Source organism: Peromyscus leucopus, chromosome 20 (assembly GCF_004664715.2).
Source record: "Peromyscus leucopus breed LL Stock chromosome 20, UCI_PerLeu_2.1, whole genome shotgun sequence".
In the NCBI taxonomy this organism is placed as follows: Eukaryota; Metazoa; Chordata; class Mammalia; order Rodentia; family Cricetidae; genus Peromyscus; species Peromyscus leucopus.
The window spans coordinates 61,472,346-61,487,232 of NC_051080.1; the positions used below are offsets into that span (position 1 = coordinate 61,472,346).

At 44.0% G+C, this 14,887-nt stretch overlaps 1 long non-coding RNA gene and 1 other non-coding gene across 2 annotated transcripts; one reads left to right on the forward strand and one right to left on the reverse strand.

The window, feature by feature from the left end:
* Window positions 1-105, forward strand: LOC114694865. The gene has a single exon (XR_003734769.1). It is a non-coding gene; the product is annotated as a small nucleolar RNA U13 (small nucleolar RNA).
* A 10,900-nt stretch (window positions 106-11,005) lies between these two features.
* Window positions 11,006-14,263, reverse strand: LOC119086329. Its single transcript, XR_005089577.1, has 2 exons — window positions 13,876-14,263; window positions 11,006-11,270 (listed from the first exon to the last, which is right to left on the reverse strand). It is a non-coding gene; the product is annotated as an uncharacterized LOC119086329 (long non-coding RNA).
* Between the last annotated feature and the right edge of the window lie 624 nt (window positions 14,264-14,887).

The following is a 14,887-nucleotide window of genomic DNA, read 5'->3' on the forward strand; positions in this document are numbered from 1 at the left end:
ATCCTTTTTTGGTTCATAAGCATGATGATTGGGAATTCACGCCCATGCGTGATGTGTGCCGCCCATTAAACCTTGTTACGATGTTGGCACATTACCGGTCTGACATGAGAAAAAAAAATATTTTCAAAGCCAGGCATGATGGCTCACACCTATAATCCCCCCAGCATTTGGGAAACTGAGGCAGCGGGGTTGCCATGAGCTTAAGGCCAGCTTGGGCTACAGAGACTTTGTCTGAAAAAGAAAACTAGACACAAAGTTCTAAACTTTTTTTTAGATGTTTGTGTGTGATGTTTGACGTTTTGATGATGGAAAGGAGGACAGTTTCTGTTTCTTAATCAGCACTGTGTGTGTAAATTAGAAGGCCGTCTTTTGTTGAAATGAAAACTGCTATTGTCCTTTGGGCTGTTTCCGCCTTCTGAGGTTTAATTACAGCTAGACATGGTGGCCCACAGCAAAGAGAAGACTCATACTAGAGAAAGGAGTTTGAGGCCATCCTGGGCTATACACAGAGAACCTATGTAAAAAATAATCTGTGAGGTCTAGTGTCTCACACCTCCAATCCCAGCACTGCAGAGCAGAAAGATCACCACATATCTAAGGCCAGCCTGGGCTACACGTGATACCCAAAAGACATAATTAAGGAGACTAGTTGAGAAATGGTAGTTAACATGAGGAAAACAAGCCATCCTTGCCTAGATGATGTGTGTCTAATGTCATACCATCATGTGACGGGGTGGCCTCTTTTGGAGAGACAAACATCAAGGTTAAGAACATTGCTGTTTTCCATTCAATTGGGAGTCTTGAGTTTCCAAATCTTTCCTTTCAAATGTATTGTGGAGATGATCAACGTTCAAGGTCTGTTTTAAACTGTTGGTACTGACTCTTCTCTACGGGCTGCCAAGAATTCTGTTTTTCTTTGACTATAAATGATGAAAATAACTCTAGAGTGCTTTGGTGTTGCTGGCTGGTGGAAATTGATTATTGACATTCATCATGACTTCTGTCACCTGCACTTCAGGTGGGATGTATATTTCTTCATTGCAGTACCAAAAGGACGAAAGAGCTGTGTGCCAAAATGAAGTTCCCCGTCAGAGATCACATATAGTATTGTTAAAGGAGTTTTTTAAAAGTACTTAATATATAGCTTTATTTTAAAATTTGGTGAGAGTGATTCGCTATCTTTATTAAATCTGTACTGTAATTCTGAAAATGATTGTATGAGAATACAAGGGCATAGCATGACATAAATATTACATTATAAAAATGACTTTAAGGCTTTGACTTTCTGTCTTTTAAAACAAATTGGTCTTTTAAAACAAACTGGTCTGCTGGGCGGTGGTGGCACACACCTTTAATCCCAGCACTCGGTAGGCAGAGCCAAGTGGGTCTCTGTGAGTTCAAGGCCAGCCTGGTCTACAGAGTGAGATCCAGGACAGGCACCAAAACTATACAGAGAAACTCTGTCTCGAAAAAAACCAAAAAAAAAAAACCAAAAAAAACAAATGGGCCACTTTTTGCCTAAAGAAAAGGCTGTACTTCAAGCTGAATTACTGACTTGGCAGAGAAGACACATGGTCCTCTTACTTGCCAAAGTAACCAAAAGTCTCCTGATGAGTGTGCTCAGTGACAGATATTTTCTGAAGGTCTTTTGCAAGAAAAGTGCATTTAAAACCTTTCCTCTTACCTGTCTGATGCCCACTCCCTCTCTCCCTGTAAGGGGATGCTACACAGCTCTTTGTTTTCCTGAGGGAATGAGACTATCCTGATCTGAGTGATGAGTGACGCTATCCAGGACGTGGATTCAAGTCACCAATGTTTCACAAGGGGTGGTGACGGGGAGGTGGAGAGGGTACCTAATTCAGTCCCAACATCCACACTGGGCAGCCAACAAGCACCTGTAACTGTCCTAGGAACCCTAAGTCCTCTTCTGGCCTCTGTAGGTACCTACACAAGTGTAGCACTCACGTACACCTGAGTGTGGTGTGTGTGTGTGTGTGTGTGCGCGTGCGCGTGCGTGCGTGTGTACTCAGGGCCACAGAATAAATCTTAAAGACATAAGCCAGTGCCTTTACTCAGTGCTTTGGTCTGAACATCAGGCAGGCAGTTACCAGTTACAGGCAGGCAGGGAACAGTGCTATGGATCTCAGATTCCATCCGATGACATTCTTAGCTCTGGGGTTGGGTACATTCCGCAGGGTTTAACTAACAGTTACTGGATGGACAGTCAGGACCTGGAGAGAGAGCTCAGGAGTTAAGAGCACTGGCTGCCCTTCCAGAGGTCCTGAGTTCAATTCCAGCATCCACATATTGGCTCACAACTGTCTATTACTATAGCCCCATGGGATCTGACACTGTATTCTGGGTGTGCAGATGAAACACCCATATATACAAAATAGGCAATTTTTTTAAAAAAAATAAAAGGATAGAGAAAACAAAGAGAAAGCCCAGGATAATTTTGATCCAGAATCTGCAATATTCCGACTCCACAATCATAAAGTTCTACTTAGTCTTCAAAACCCTTAATCTGTCTCAGGGAACTTCAGAATACGCAGGTCATTGCTGACAGGTGTTACCGTGTGCTTCTAATTTATTATGTCTATTTCTTCATTCAGTTGATAAATACGTAATTCTGTGTTGGGGAATTATGTACAAGTGTGGGAGAGAGTGGCCTTTCAGATGCCTTGAGAAGTGTCAACCAAAAGACAGATTTTTCTGTCCCTTATCTACTTCATTCATTCACTCATTCATTCATTCAAGAAACGTTACTTGGGTATTAGGCACTGAACATGGGCCCTAGGGACACTGTCAGTATGTCCCTACATCCACTGTCTCATCCTTCCAGGGTCGCCTGTGGTCCTGGAAGTCTTTCCTTCACCGAGCAGGTATTACAGACTCTGTGGCTGGGCGTGTTGGCTCGTGCCTGTATTCCAGGAAGCTGAGTTTGAGCAGGAAGCTTGCCATGAGCTAGCGGCCAGCAGGGGTTGCCAGCAGGAGCCTATCCAAAGAGTCAAAAACAAGTAGAAGAGTCGCAAAGTGCCGTAAAGCACTGCCCAGCTCAAGAATGCTGACAGTAGTGTACAGATTTTGTTTTACGTTTTTGTTTTATTTTGTTGTGTTATTCTAGCAGTCTACACTTAACTGTATTCTCCCCGCCCCCACCATCTAAAGAACGCACAGGCCAATATGGAATTTGCCATTCTTTTGCCTTTTTGCTGCTTCAGTCTTAATTTTTTTTAATGATATTTATTCTAAGATCATAGGGTTTGGTGTAATTTTCCAGGGTTCCCTAGATTTCTATCCGGCATCAATTTTTTTTCCAGATTTTTTTTTTTCACACACTTATAAATTTCCAGTCACAAATGATCTATTCTCCCGTCAACAGGCCTTCCAAGTGTGATGGGAACAGAGCTGTAGCCCTAAGCTGCTGCCTAGTCATTGCTTGTATTTTGTCTTTCAGAGATCTCAACTGAGGTGGAAGCTGGGGTTTCTGGAACACAGAAAAGAATGTTGGCATAAGTCAGTACAAAACAGAGTTGGAGTTTTTTATTTATTTATTTAAAAGTAAAGTTCTTTGTCATATAAGGATCAGCACCTGAGTTTGAACCCCAGGCACAGTGGCTCATACTTGTAATCTTACTGCCAGGAAGCCGAGGCAGGCAGATACCCGGGGCTCCCTGGCCAGCCAGCCTGCTTTATGTGACTGGCTTCCAACCAAGTGAGAGACCATCTCAAAAAACCAAGATGGGTGGATCCTGAAGAACAGCACCCAAGCTTGACCTCTGACCTCTGTGAGCCCCTGTACACACATATATACATATACGCACACAAAGAAAAGGCTTTATTTAGTACAGATTAAGCACAGGCATCAATAGAGAAGACATAGAATAGAAATTCAGCAATATATACCCCAAAGTATGTGTCCAGAGGGAGTTGTATTGAAGTGTCTTAACAATCAACACACAGGATTTTGACGGCCGTAGAATTTTCATTGTTCAAAATGTTAAAAATATTAGACAATCATATTAGTATTTTGGGTATTTTTTTTAAACTGTAGAATTTTTTTAGAATTGTTGCTTTCATTTATTTCAGATTTTGAAATTTTATTATGTGTATAAATGTTTTGCCTGAACATATGCCATGCATCCCATGCATGCCTGATGCATGGAGAACTCAAAAGAAGGCTTTGGATCTCCCTGGAACTGTGGTTACAGACAAGTGGGAGCAACCCTGTGGACGCTGGGAAGTGAACCTGGGCCAACAAGTGCTCTAAAAGGCTGAGTCATCTCTCCGGCCCCTGTTGGGATTTTTGGTTTTTGTTTGTTTGTTTGTTGTTTTGAGATAAAGTCTCATGTAGCCCAGGCTGGTCTCAAATTTGATATGAGGCTGAAGATGACTTTGAACTCCTGACCCTCCTGCTCCTTCTGTGTGCCACATACTGGGATTACAGGTGGGCCACCACCACATCTGCTGGAATTCAAGTCTTAATCAGGTAAAATTAAAAATTATGTGGAGATAACTAACCAAATGTAACCTTTAAAACTTAAAATGTGGGGCTAGTGAGATGGCTCAGCCGGGAAAGAGCCTTGCTGCCAACCCTGGCAACTGAGTTTGATCCCTCCATAAAACCCACATGGCAGAAGAAGATAACCAACCATTCTAAATTGTCCTCTGACCTCCATACACACGTGCGTTGACACGTGTGCACCCCCACACGCATGCACACACTAAACAAGTACTTTAGAATTCCTTGTGAAATAATTTCACAAAAAAATACATAGCAATATCTATGTCCTGCTCTATCAGACTCCAAGGACTTTTATAGCCTGTTAGAAAAGCAATAAAAGGCTGGGCGGCGCACACCTTTAATCCCAGCACTCGGGAGGCAGAGCCAGGCGGATCTCTATGAGTTTGAGGCCAGCCTGGTCTACTACAGAGTGAGATCCAGGACACGCTCCAAAGCTACACAGAGAAACCCTGTCTCGAAAAACAAACAAACAAAAAGAAAGAAATAAAAGAATTAACAGGTACAGTTGCAGTATAGTCTCTGGACATATTGGGGATTTAGTCTCGATTACAGGGAAGTTTCTGGTCCTGAACACACCTTAGTTGAGACATCATTCTTGCGGGGAGGGGTGAAGGGGGAGGGGGGGAGGTGACGATGAGGCTCCAAGCCTGGAGGTGTTGGAGATCCGCGCTGGGATGACGTAATCCAACCAGCTCCCGGTGTTTCTGTTCACACACGCTTTCTGTGGTCAGAAAGCAGAAGCGCAGGCTGCTGCTTCCCGGGAACATCTGACAAGGCTCCCAGCAAAATAAAGACATTGCTGGGTAAAAGAGCTTGGCTCTCTCGAGGGTCCCCTTTCCTTCCTTCCAGAACTTGACAACTCTTTTTTCTTGGCCTTTCACACTGTGTGACTCGCTCTTTTCTTCCTAGCACTGTGTATTTCCTGTTCTATGTCCTTTGCTTCCTTGGGGTTAAATATTAAACCCGTTTCTGGAAGTCTGCCATGCTTGGGTCCACAAAGACCAATTAATTCCTAACGACGACTTCGTGAAGGTGGAGAGTGACACCTTGCGGTCCAGTCTGCTGGCCTGGGGCTCTCTGATTTTGCGTTACTTTTAACACTGAACAAGTCTCTGAGACACAGTGAGGGCAGATTATATAAGATCGGTGCACTTCTTCGGCCGGGTAAGCTGAAGAAGCAGACAGGTCGTCCTGAAGCCCAACCCTGCTAGTCCATGAACTGTGGGACACGGGAACATCAAGGCTAGTTAAATATTAAGCAGGGAAAGGCCCAGATCCGATAGGTAACAGCAGAGAGAGAAGAAAAACAAGCAAGTAGAGCTGGCTCTGAGGCACATGGGAAGCTGAGAACGCCTGTCAGTTGTGGCACACAAAGAACCCTTGTTTTTGCAGATTGTTTTTTTCACCGCCAGTATGAGCTGCATCTGCTGCGGAAAAACGCTAGTGCTTTCCATGCTTCACGTGGCAGAAGGTTCTAGAAAGCAGGGGCTGCTCCTACTTCATTAATGTTTTGTTTCTTCTTATCCTAGTACGTTACAATCCATTCCCTCTTCCCTATTCACTCCGTGGCTTCTTTGCCTGTTTCTTGTCAGGCATACTTTCCTGGCTTAGTCTGAAAGGAGAAACAGCATAACATGCTAGACTATTATAAACAAAGAAAAAACTTCTGTGATACCTTATACATTTCCTGGTTCAAGTAGGTCCATTTTGAGGACGGAGAAACATTCTTAGAAATAGCCGATAGAAACCAAGCATGATAATACCCTCCTAAACGTCAGGAAGCTGAGGCAGGAGAATCAGGAATTTAAGAGAAGCATGGGATACGCAGCCAGACTCTGTCAATAAAAAAGAAAAAAAAAAAAAAAAAGAAAGGAGAAATGAGCAATTGTAGGGAACATTAGGGCAATGGATATAGTTTAGTGGTAGAAAACGCTTTCAGCTTGCACAAGGCCTCAAGGTTAACCCCCAGCACCACACTGGCACATAAAACAATAGTTAATATTTATTGCATTCTAAATATATGCCAGCTGCTTTGCTAAATGTTTCCTATGGAAAATTTATAACAATTTCATCATAGATACTCATAAAATTCCTGTTTTATAGGCAAGGACCAAGAGTATAAGGTCACGGGCATGCCCTTAATAGGGAAGAAAAATCTAGAACAAAAGCTTTTCCTTGAGAACAAATCACTTTTTAAATTTTTTTAAACTTATTTTTTAGAGACAGAGTCTTACTCTGCATCCTACATTGGCCTTGAACTCTAATCCCTCTGGCCTCAGCCTCCTGAGTGCTGGGATTACAGGGTGTGCCACTTTACCTATTGACCCTGTTCTCTGATTTAGTGATGCTGTTTCTGCTCTCCCTCCTCCTTCCCATCTGCCCCCTCCTCCTCCCCCATCTCTTCCTCCTGCTGATTGAACACAGGACTTCATGCATGTTAGGTGAATGTTCCACTCCCTAGCTACATCCCAACACTTTCTGTGTTCTGTTCATTTACAGTTGGAGACCACACCCATCCCCCCTCCCATGAGGTGAAGAGCTGGGGCTCATTTCTCTAACCTGGCGGATGCTCCATTCATGCTTTATGCCTCACAAAACCACAATTCCACCATGCTTATTTTGCTCATTGCTAGGGTTTTCTTTGCCTCAAAACTAGAACTATAGTAACTTTGATCAGCTTCCTTTGTAGTTACTGTTCTGAGTGCACCCAATCCTCTTATTTCTCACGTATGCATTTCATCTCATCTTACATAAAAACTGACACTCTTCAGGATCCCGAAGAGAGATAAGATTGGAATTTAGATAGAGGGCTGAGGTTATGCATATCTGAATCCAAGTTTAAAAATCCCTCCCACGCTCCCTTCCTCAGTTATTTGTCGCTGTGATGGAAAAAATGACGTATCTACACTACAATCTGTAGCATATAACTCCATAACAAGTTCTTCATCTTGTGTGAGTTAAATATGAGTTAAAGAAAGCATCCAAATGCTCCTTTAATATCCTAACTTTGGCAGTTTTTCCCTGGAGTGTGAAATACAGGAAAAAAAATGGATATGAGTTATTGGTACCAGCCACTTTCATATTTGTCTTGCTTCATCCTTACAAAATTTCAGAGCTGTTACAAAATTAAATCAGATGAAGTAATCCATGCAAAAGACTTACAGCGTGTTTGGCGTATACAGTGTCGTTTTACTTGTTAAAACAAGTTTATAAACTGGACATAGTGGCAAATGTTTGTAATCCCACCACAGGAGGTAGATGGAGACAGACAGTGAGTTTCGGGCCAGACTTGGCTACATAGTGGAAATCTATATTTTTTTAAAAAGTAAGTAGATGAATAGCATTATGCAGTTTTATTCTCAGTGGACACTGACTGTGAAATGAAACTGTGATAGACTGGCCAGATATCTGCTCATCAGTACTGTTTCCTCTTTCGGGCAGCTTAGGAAGCATACATTTCTCTGCTTCCTTTGCAAGTAGGGGGGACAAGTGAGATTCGGTTCTGGCTAATGGAGTGTGTGTACAAATGCACATACGAAGTTCCCCATAAGAATACCCCGTGAGGGCTGAGGAGATGGCCCCTTGGTTAAGCTCTTGCCACACAAGCATGAGGACTCCAATGGAAAAAGCTGAGTGTGGGGGCAGCTGCTTGCAATCCCGGTTGTGAGGACCCGCCCAGTGTCCTGACATCATCTTATGTGACGCCCACTTTAAGAGAAAACTCCTCCCCCTTCTCTCTGTTCCCACAAGGTGTAAGGTGTGCACTTCCGCTCTCTTCTCTTTTCTCTCCTCTCTCTCTCTCTCTCTCTCTCCTCCTTTCTCCCTCTCCCTCTCTCCTTCCTCCCTCCCTCTTCTGTCCCCCCAAAATAAACTTTCCATGTGGACATGTGTCTGCACGGTGTGAACGACTTCCCACCACTCCACAACGCAGCCTGCAGTCACATCTGCATGGCGGGTCTCCCTCACCCACAAGGGCATCTTGGCTCAACCGTCCAAGGCCTCCCCAAGGCTGCATCACCACACCAGTACTGGGGTGATAGAGATAGAAGGATCCCAGGCAGGGCTCCTGGCCAGACAGATTAGCCTAATTGATGGGGCCCAGGTTCCAGCGAGAGATTCTATCTTGAAATACTAGGTAGACGGTTCTTGAGGAGTGACATTAGAGGTTGATCTTTGACCTCCACACAGACATGCATACATGTGCATCTGGGCGCACATGAACACATGCATACACAGTATCCTGTGAGTCCTCATCCACCCCCTCTCTTCTGTCATCGGGCTGGGTAAGGGGAAGGATTCTGTGCAGAGGAGCTACATTGTGGGTGGAGTTTGGATCCCTGCCTGAGTCATCAGAAGAGACTGACTTATACTAGGCTATGCTATGAGCAGAAGACAAGCTTTTATGTATCAAGGCACTGAGAGTTGGGACATTATTTGTTATTGCAGCATATATTATCATATCCTGGTTAGTACAATATATAACCATTTTTTTTTATTATATCATCTATCTCGGGAGAAAGAGTTACCAAATAAGACAGTAAATTCTTTTTTGTTTGCTGTTCAGTGCTGGAAATTGACTGTGGCTCATTCTACCACTGAGCCACACCCCCGGTGAGGCAGAGGCGTCACACAAGAAACTAATCTGCACAGCTGTGTGAAATGTTTAGAACGCTACAGAGCATCCCTCTGCTGAGAGGTGAACCCAGGTTTACACAGTGACCACGGCAGAGCCAAGACACGGAGCAGGTGTGTCCTGCTGCAGGAACCGTCTTTTCTGTCAGTTTGAGAGAAAGAGCAAAGGAGCCATCGGCAAGGGTCACTGATGAGTCACAAGGTCATGGGGTGGGGGAGGAGGGGGGAGCAGACTGAAGTGTGTATTAACTGAGGACTTTTGGGAGAAGGATGATGGAGCGCCCTAGAGGCGCTGAATGAACAATGGTGAGCTGCACAGAACTATGAAAGCAAACCATGCACCCAGAAACCAAAAGAGGGAAATGAAGCAGATTATAGATAGATTATAGAGCCATGAGATCTACACTGAGAAAAGGCTCTCACACGTGCTATCTAGATTAGGAAAGGACATGAAAGTGACTGGAGGCTGTAGGGACTGGCAGGAGGGAGTAGGAGAACAAGAGAAGGTAATGGAGGTGAATACGATCAAAGTGCATTGCCCCCATACATGAAAATGTTATACTGGAATCCACTGTTGTGGAGCCAGGGAGATGGCGTAGTCAGTCAAAGTGCTTGCCATGCAGATATGAGGACCTGAGTTCAGATCCAGCATGCATGCAATAATAATAATAAATAAAAAAGATCTGGGCACAGTGGCACTCATTGTAATCCCAATAGTGGCAAGGCAAAAACAGGCAGATCCTTGGTACTCACTGGCCAAAAGCTTAGGTAAATCAGTGAGCTCCAGGTTCAGTGGAAGACTGTGTCAAAAAGTAAGGTGGAGCGCGATTGAAGACAATCCCCAGTGTAACCGCTGGTCTCTACATGTGTACACACACACACACACACACACACACACACACACACACACACACAGGTGGGGGCATCTGATATTTTAAATAATTACAATACTGTGGTGATACATTGTGTACCCCAATAAAGGTTACCTGGAGATCAGAGGACAGAGCCACTAAATTAGACATAGAGGTCAGGCAGTGGTGGCACACACCTTTAATCTACCACTGGGGAGGCAGAGATCCATCTGGATCTCTGTGAGTTCAAGGCCACATCAGGCTACATGAGAGAAACAGAACCAGACAGTGGTGACACACGCCTTTAATCCCAGGAAGTAATATAGCAGGATGCAGAAAGGTATATAAGGCATGAGGAAATGGACTCCGTTCTCTTGAGGCTGAGGATTTCATAGAGGTAAGCTAGTGGCTGGCTGTTCTGCTTCTCTGGTCTTTCAGCTTTCACCCCAGTATCTGGCTCTGGTTTTTTTTTTTTTGTTTTTGTTTTTTTTTAATAAAACCTTTTAAGATTCGTGTTACAATATACATTAATTTTGAAAGGAAAAGGAATCCAGTCTGGATAATGAGTCACCAAGCTGGATGTTGAGTCATGGGAGGGTTTTGGAAGCCAGGCAAGAAATGAAAGCATCATAAAATCCCAAAATAATTCCTACGAGCTCTAGCTCAACTTCTATGTTGCTGTTACGCAGAACAGGAACTGGATTTATAAAGACTAACCCTGGTATCACTCTGACTGGTCAGACGGGGCTCTCTCTTGTTTAGGGAGATCAGCTACCTCACCTTCACTCCTGAGCTCTCAGCTCGCAGGTGCTCAGAGCTCATTCTGCCTTCGTTGGTAGACACACAAATAGCTAGTTATATAATTGATCTAGGACATGTACTTCACGGAATACGATTTGGGTCTCCTACCCTGAATATGGTACATGTATAGGAAACTTTAAACATAAATTCCCAAAATAAAAAAATGGTAAATATAAAAAAAAAAAAGAAGCAAGAAAAAAAGGAGAAAGATTTTATTGTTTTTATTAGTTACGTTGCAATATACATAACCAACCAATGATTTGTCATCCACCTGGGACATTTCTGAGAATGGAGGAGGGAAATGTTACTGATTAAGCTGGGGTTGGCTGGGCAAGCTGGGCGGTCTGTTCATCACGTGTTAGGAACCGAGGAAACAAGGGTGGTCACAGTATAGAAGCTGCCAGAGGGACTGAGGTTCAGTAAAAAGCATAACCCTGGAGCCCTGGATTTCATCACCGGCACTGCAAAACAAACAATAAACATGTCATCTTTAACACTCAGTAAAAGGAAAAAAAGAGCCTGAGGTTGAGGTGACTCGGCCATGACTTGCCAAGCAAGCATAAAGACTGGAAGTCGGACCCTCAGCACTCACAGGGTTTGCTGTTACCTATAACTCCAGTACAGTGAGGGCCAGGGACAAGCTGATCCTTAGAGTTTGCTGGTCTAGCTCACTCAGAGAACTCCCGGTTCAGTGGGAGACCCTGTCTGGAAAAATAAGGCACAGAACAACTGAGAGAGAAACCTGATGTCGACCTCCGGTATCCACACGCATATACCTGAAACATACATAAACTTTAAAAAAATACATTTGTGGGCCTGGAGAGATGGCTCAGAGGTTAAGAGCGCTGGCTGCTCTTTCAGAGGTCCTGAGTTTGGTTCCCAGCAACCACATGGTGGCTCACAACCGTCTACAATGAGATCTGGTGCCCTCTTCTGGCCTGCAGGCAAACATGCAGGCAGAATACCGTATACATAATAAATAAATTTATTTTAAAAAGAAGATTATTATAAAAAATACATTTGCATATATTTTGTGAGTGTTTTGCTTCCACATGTGTCTGTGTACCACGGGCATGCCTGGTAACTGCAGAGGTCAGTAGAGTGGACCAGATTCCCTGGAACTGAGGTTATAGATGGTTGTGAGTTACCATGTGGGTGCAGGGAATTGAACCCAGGTCTCTGAAAGAGCGCTGCTCTTAAGTGCTGAGATATCTTCCCAGTTCCCACACATACACTTAAAAAGTATATTTTCTCCCCCTTCATCTTTCTCCCTTCTATGTGTCTTGAGGTGGTTTTAGTTAGATCAGGTATACACAACACATCCAGAGAACACTCAAATTCTTTCAGCTTCCTCGCAGTAAAGGAAAGATGCTGTTCCATCAGCCGAGTGTGAAATACCCTGTCCATGAACGTCTAGTAGTCTGGCCAACACCACTGAGCACTACTGGAACAATCTCTGTGATGACAGGATGGATTCCGAACACTGGTTTATCTTTCACTCATATGTTCTTCCTGTGTTGTAGGCGCGTGAATACTGTGAATCAATAGTGCCAATAGTTTGAAGCAAACAGAAAGACAGTTCTGGGAAGCCAAACCATAATTGTCGCCAAATCCACAGGCAGTGTGGAAACCGTGAACTGTTACACAGAACACTGTGGGATTATCCGGGAAAAGGGATAAAATCCACGACTGCTGTGGATCTGGGTGCCTTTTGCAATCCTTTCTTCTTTGGATGGAGAGATACTAGAGATCAAACCCAGGCCTCACACACGATGTGGTCTTCCCTCCCCAAGTCCTACAATCCACTTCCACCCAATCCACTTGGCCAAGCTCCTGGAGCCTCTGCCCTTCCAAGAGGCAGTTAACCCCGGGGACAGAGAGGAAAGGGAGATCTGGGGCCTGTGATTTTGCATTAGGCCCCTTGCTTCTACTGGGAGTGTTGTGTTCGCCACAGAAAGCAACTCAGCCTCCAGAAAACGCCGTGCCTTCCAGAAAACGGCAGCCTTAACTCTAATAAACAACCAACCGCTCCAGCCCAAGCCTTGTTGGAGCAGATAAGCAGCATCCCTCCACAGCACTGAACAAGAGAACTGTCCACAGCAGGCCCCACTCTTTGGAAATATAAAACTGAAAGCATTAACCATTCTTTGCGGTTCCAGAGCGTATGTGAGAGATTCCACAATGGGCTTCGACTACGGAAAGTTTACCAGGTTGGGCTGAGCCAACCACAGAAACGTTTCTAGGAACTCAGGATAAACACATAACTGTTGGCATTTGACTTGAGATAAGTTGCTAACAGAATGTACCAATGTGCTTCAGTCTAGCATTAGGAAGACAAGAGACACTCTGAGCAGTAGATAGGCTCATTCCATGGCAGTGTGTGGCCGCATGCATACGACATGTCCTGTCTTGTTCCTTTGTTCTATTCTAATACTTCTTCTCTCTTTATGATTCAAGTCAGAATCTTTGTTCGAATCCTTCCTGTTGAAGCAGAGATCCTTTTCCTCTGGTACCTGTGGCTCCAGGCTGGGTCCCTTTTCAGTATGCATCCTACGCTGAAGAGACATGCCACGTCCAAGGTCCGGTTTCCTTCCCCAGAGCGCCCACACTTAAAACAATGGACTGATTGATTCGACAGACATTGCAAAGAATTAAAGAGACTTACTTGCTTAAAAGAGAATGTGTAGCGATGGTGGTGCACACCTTTAACCCCAGCACTCAGGACTCAGAGGCTAGTGAATTTCTGTGAGTTCGAGGCCAGCCTGGTCTACAGAGAGAGTTCCAGGACAGCCAGGGCTACATAGAGAAACCTTATCTTAGAAAGCCCAATCTGAGAGAGAGAGATCTAGATAGATAGATAGATAGATAGATAGATAGATAGATAGATAGATAGATAGATGGATAGATGGATAGATGGATAGATAGACAGACAGACAGACAGACAGACAGACAGACAGATAGATAGATAGATAGATAGATAGATAGATAGATAGATAGATAGATAGATAGATAGATAGATAGAATGTATAAAGCCCAATTTAGGGTGACCCTATAGAGCCAACCCACCTGAATTGCTCCTGCGGCGATGGTCTGAGGTCTTTATCATATAGCTCACTTGCCCTCTCGGTCCATCCAAGGCTTCCTCCTCTCTGCAGAGTACTCTCAGGAGCACCTGTTCCAACAAACATGTGTGCAGCTGGCCATCTGTCTGCTCCCTGGCAACCTGACCCCTGACGCTATACAACACAAACATTGAAAAGCACATTGTTTATAATGGCATGACTTAATGAGTTTTTACAAAATGAACCCACTTATACAACAACCAGCACCCATGTCAAGAAACATTATTTCCTCATCACCAAGGAGAACTTATAGTCTTACTTCTAACACTGGGGCTTAACAGTTTATTTACGGGGTTTGCACATGCTGTTATCAGAGGTCCCGTTCAACCCACACCCACTGAGATGTGGTTTGCCCCTCTGAGAATCTAAGTCAGTTTGTTTTGTTTGAGACAGGGTCTCTCTATGTAGCCGTGGCTGTCCTGGAACTCTCCGTGTAAACCAGGCTGGTCTCAAACTCACAGAGATCCACCGGCTTCTGCCTCCCAAGTGTTGGGATTAAAGGAACGTGCCACTACAGCCAATTCAGTTTGTTGTTTTATGTTTTTGTTGACAGGTATTTGAGTCGGCCCTGTTTGAAGCAATGATGAATAACACCACAATGAATATTCTAGGAAATGTCCTCAGATGCCCATTAGCATCCCTTGCTGTAGGATGTCTGTATATTTTAGTTCTATCCGGTACAGCACTAACAGTTTTTGCAAAGTGGTTGAGCTCATTGTACTGTAGTATGAGCATTAAGACTGACATTTGGTTTTTATCCATTTTTTTAAAAATCTCAGCCACTGTGGCAAATGTGTAACGGTTCTATATTGTGGTATTAATTTACATTTTTCTGGCATCATTGACACAAAGCACACTTTTATATGTTTATTGGCCATGTGGAGAGTTCGAGTCTTTGCTCTTTGCCTTTTCTTTTTTGTTTTATGTAGGGTCTCCCTGTGCCTTCTTGGAACTCG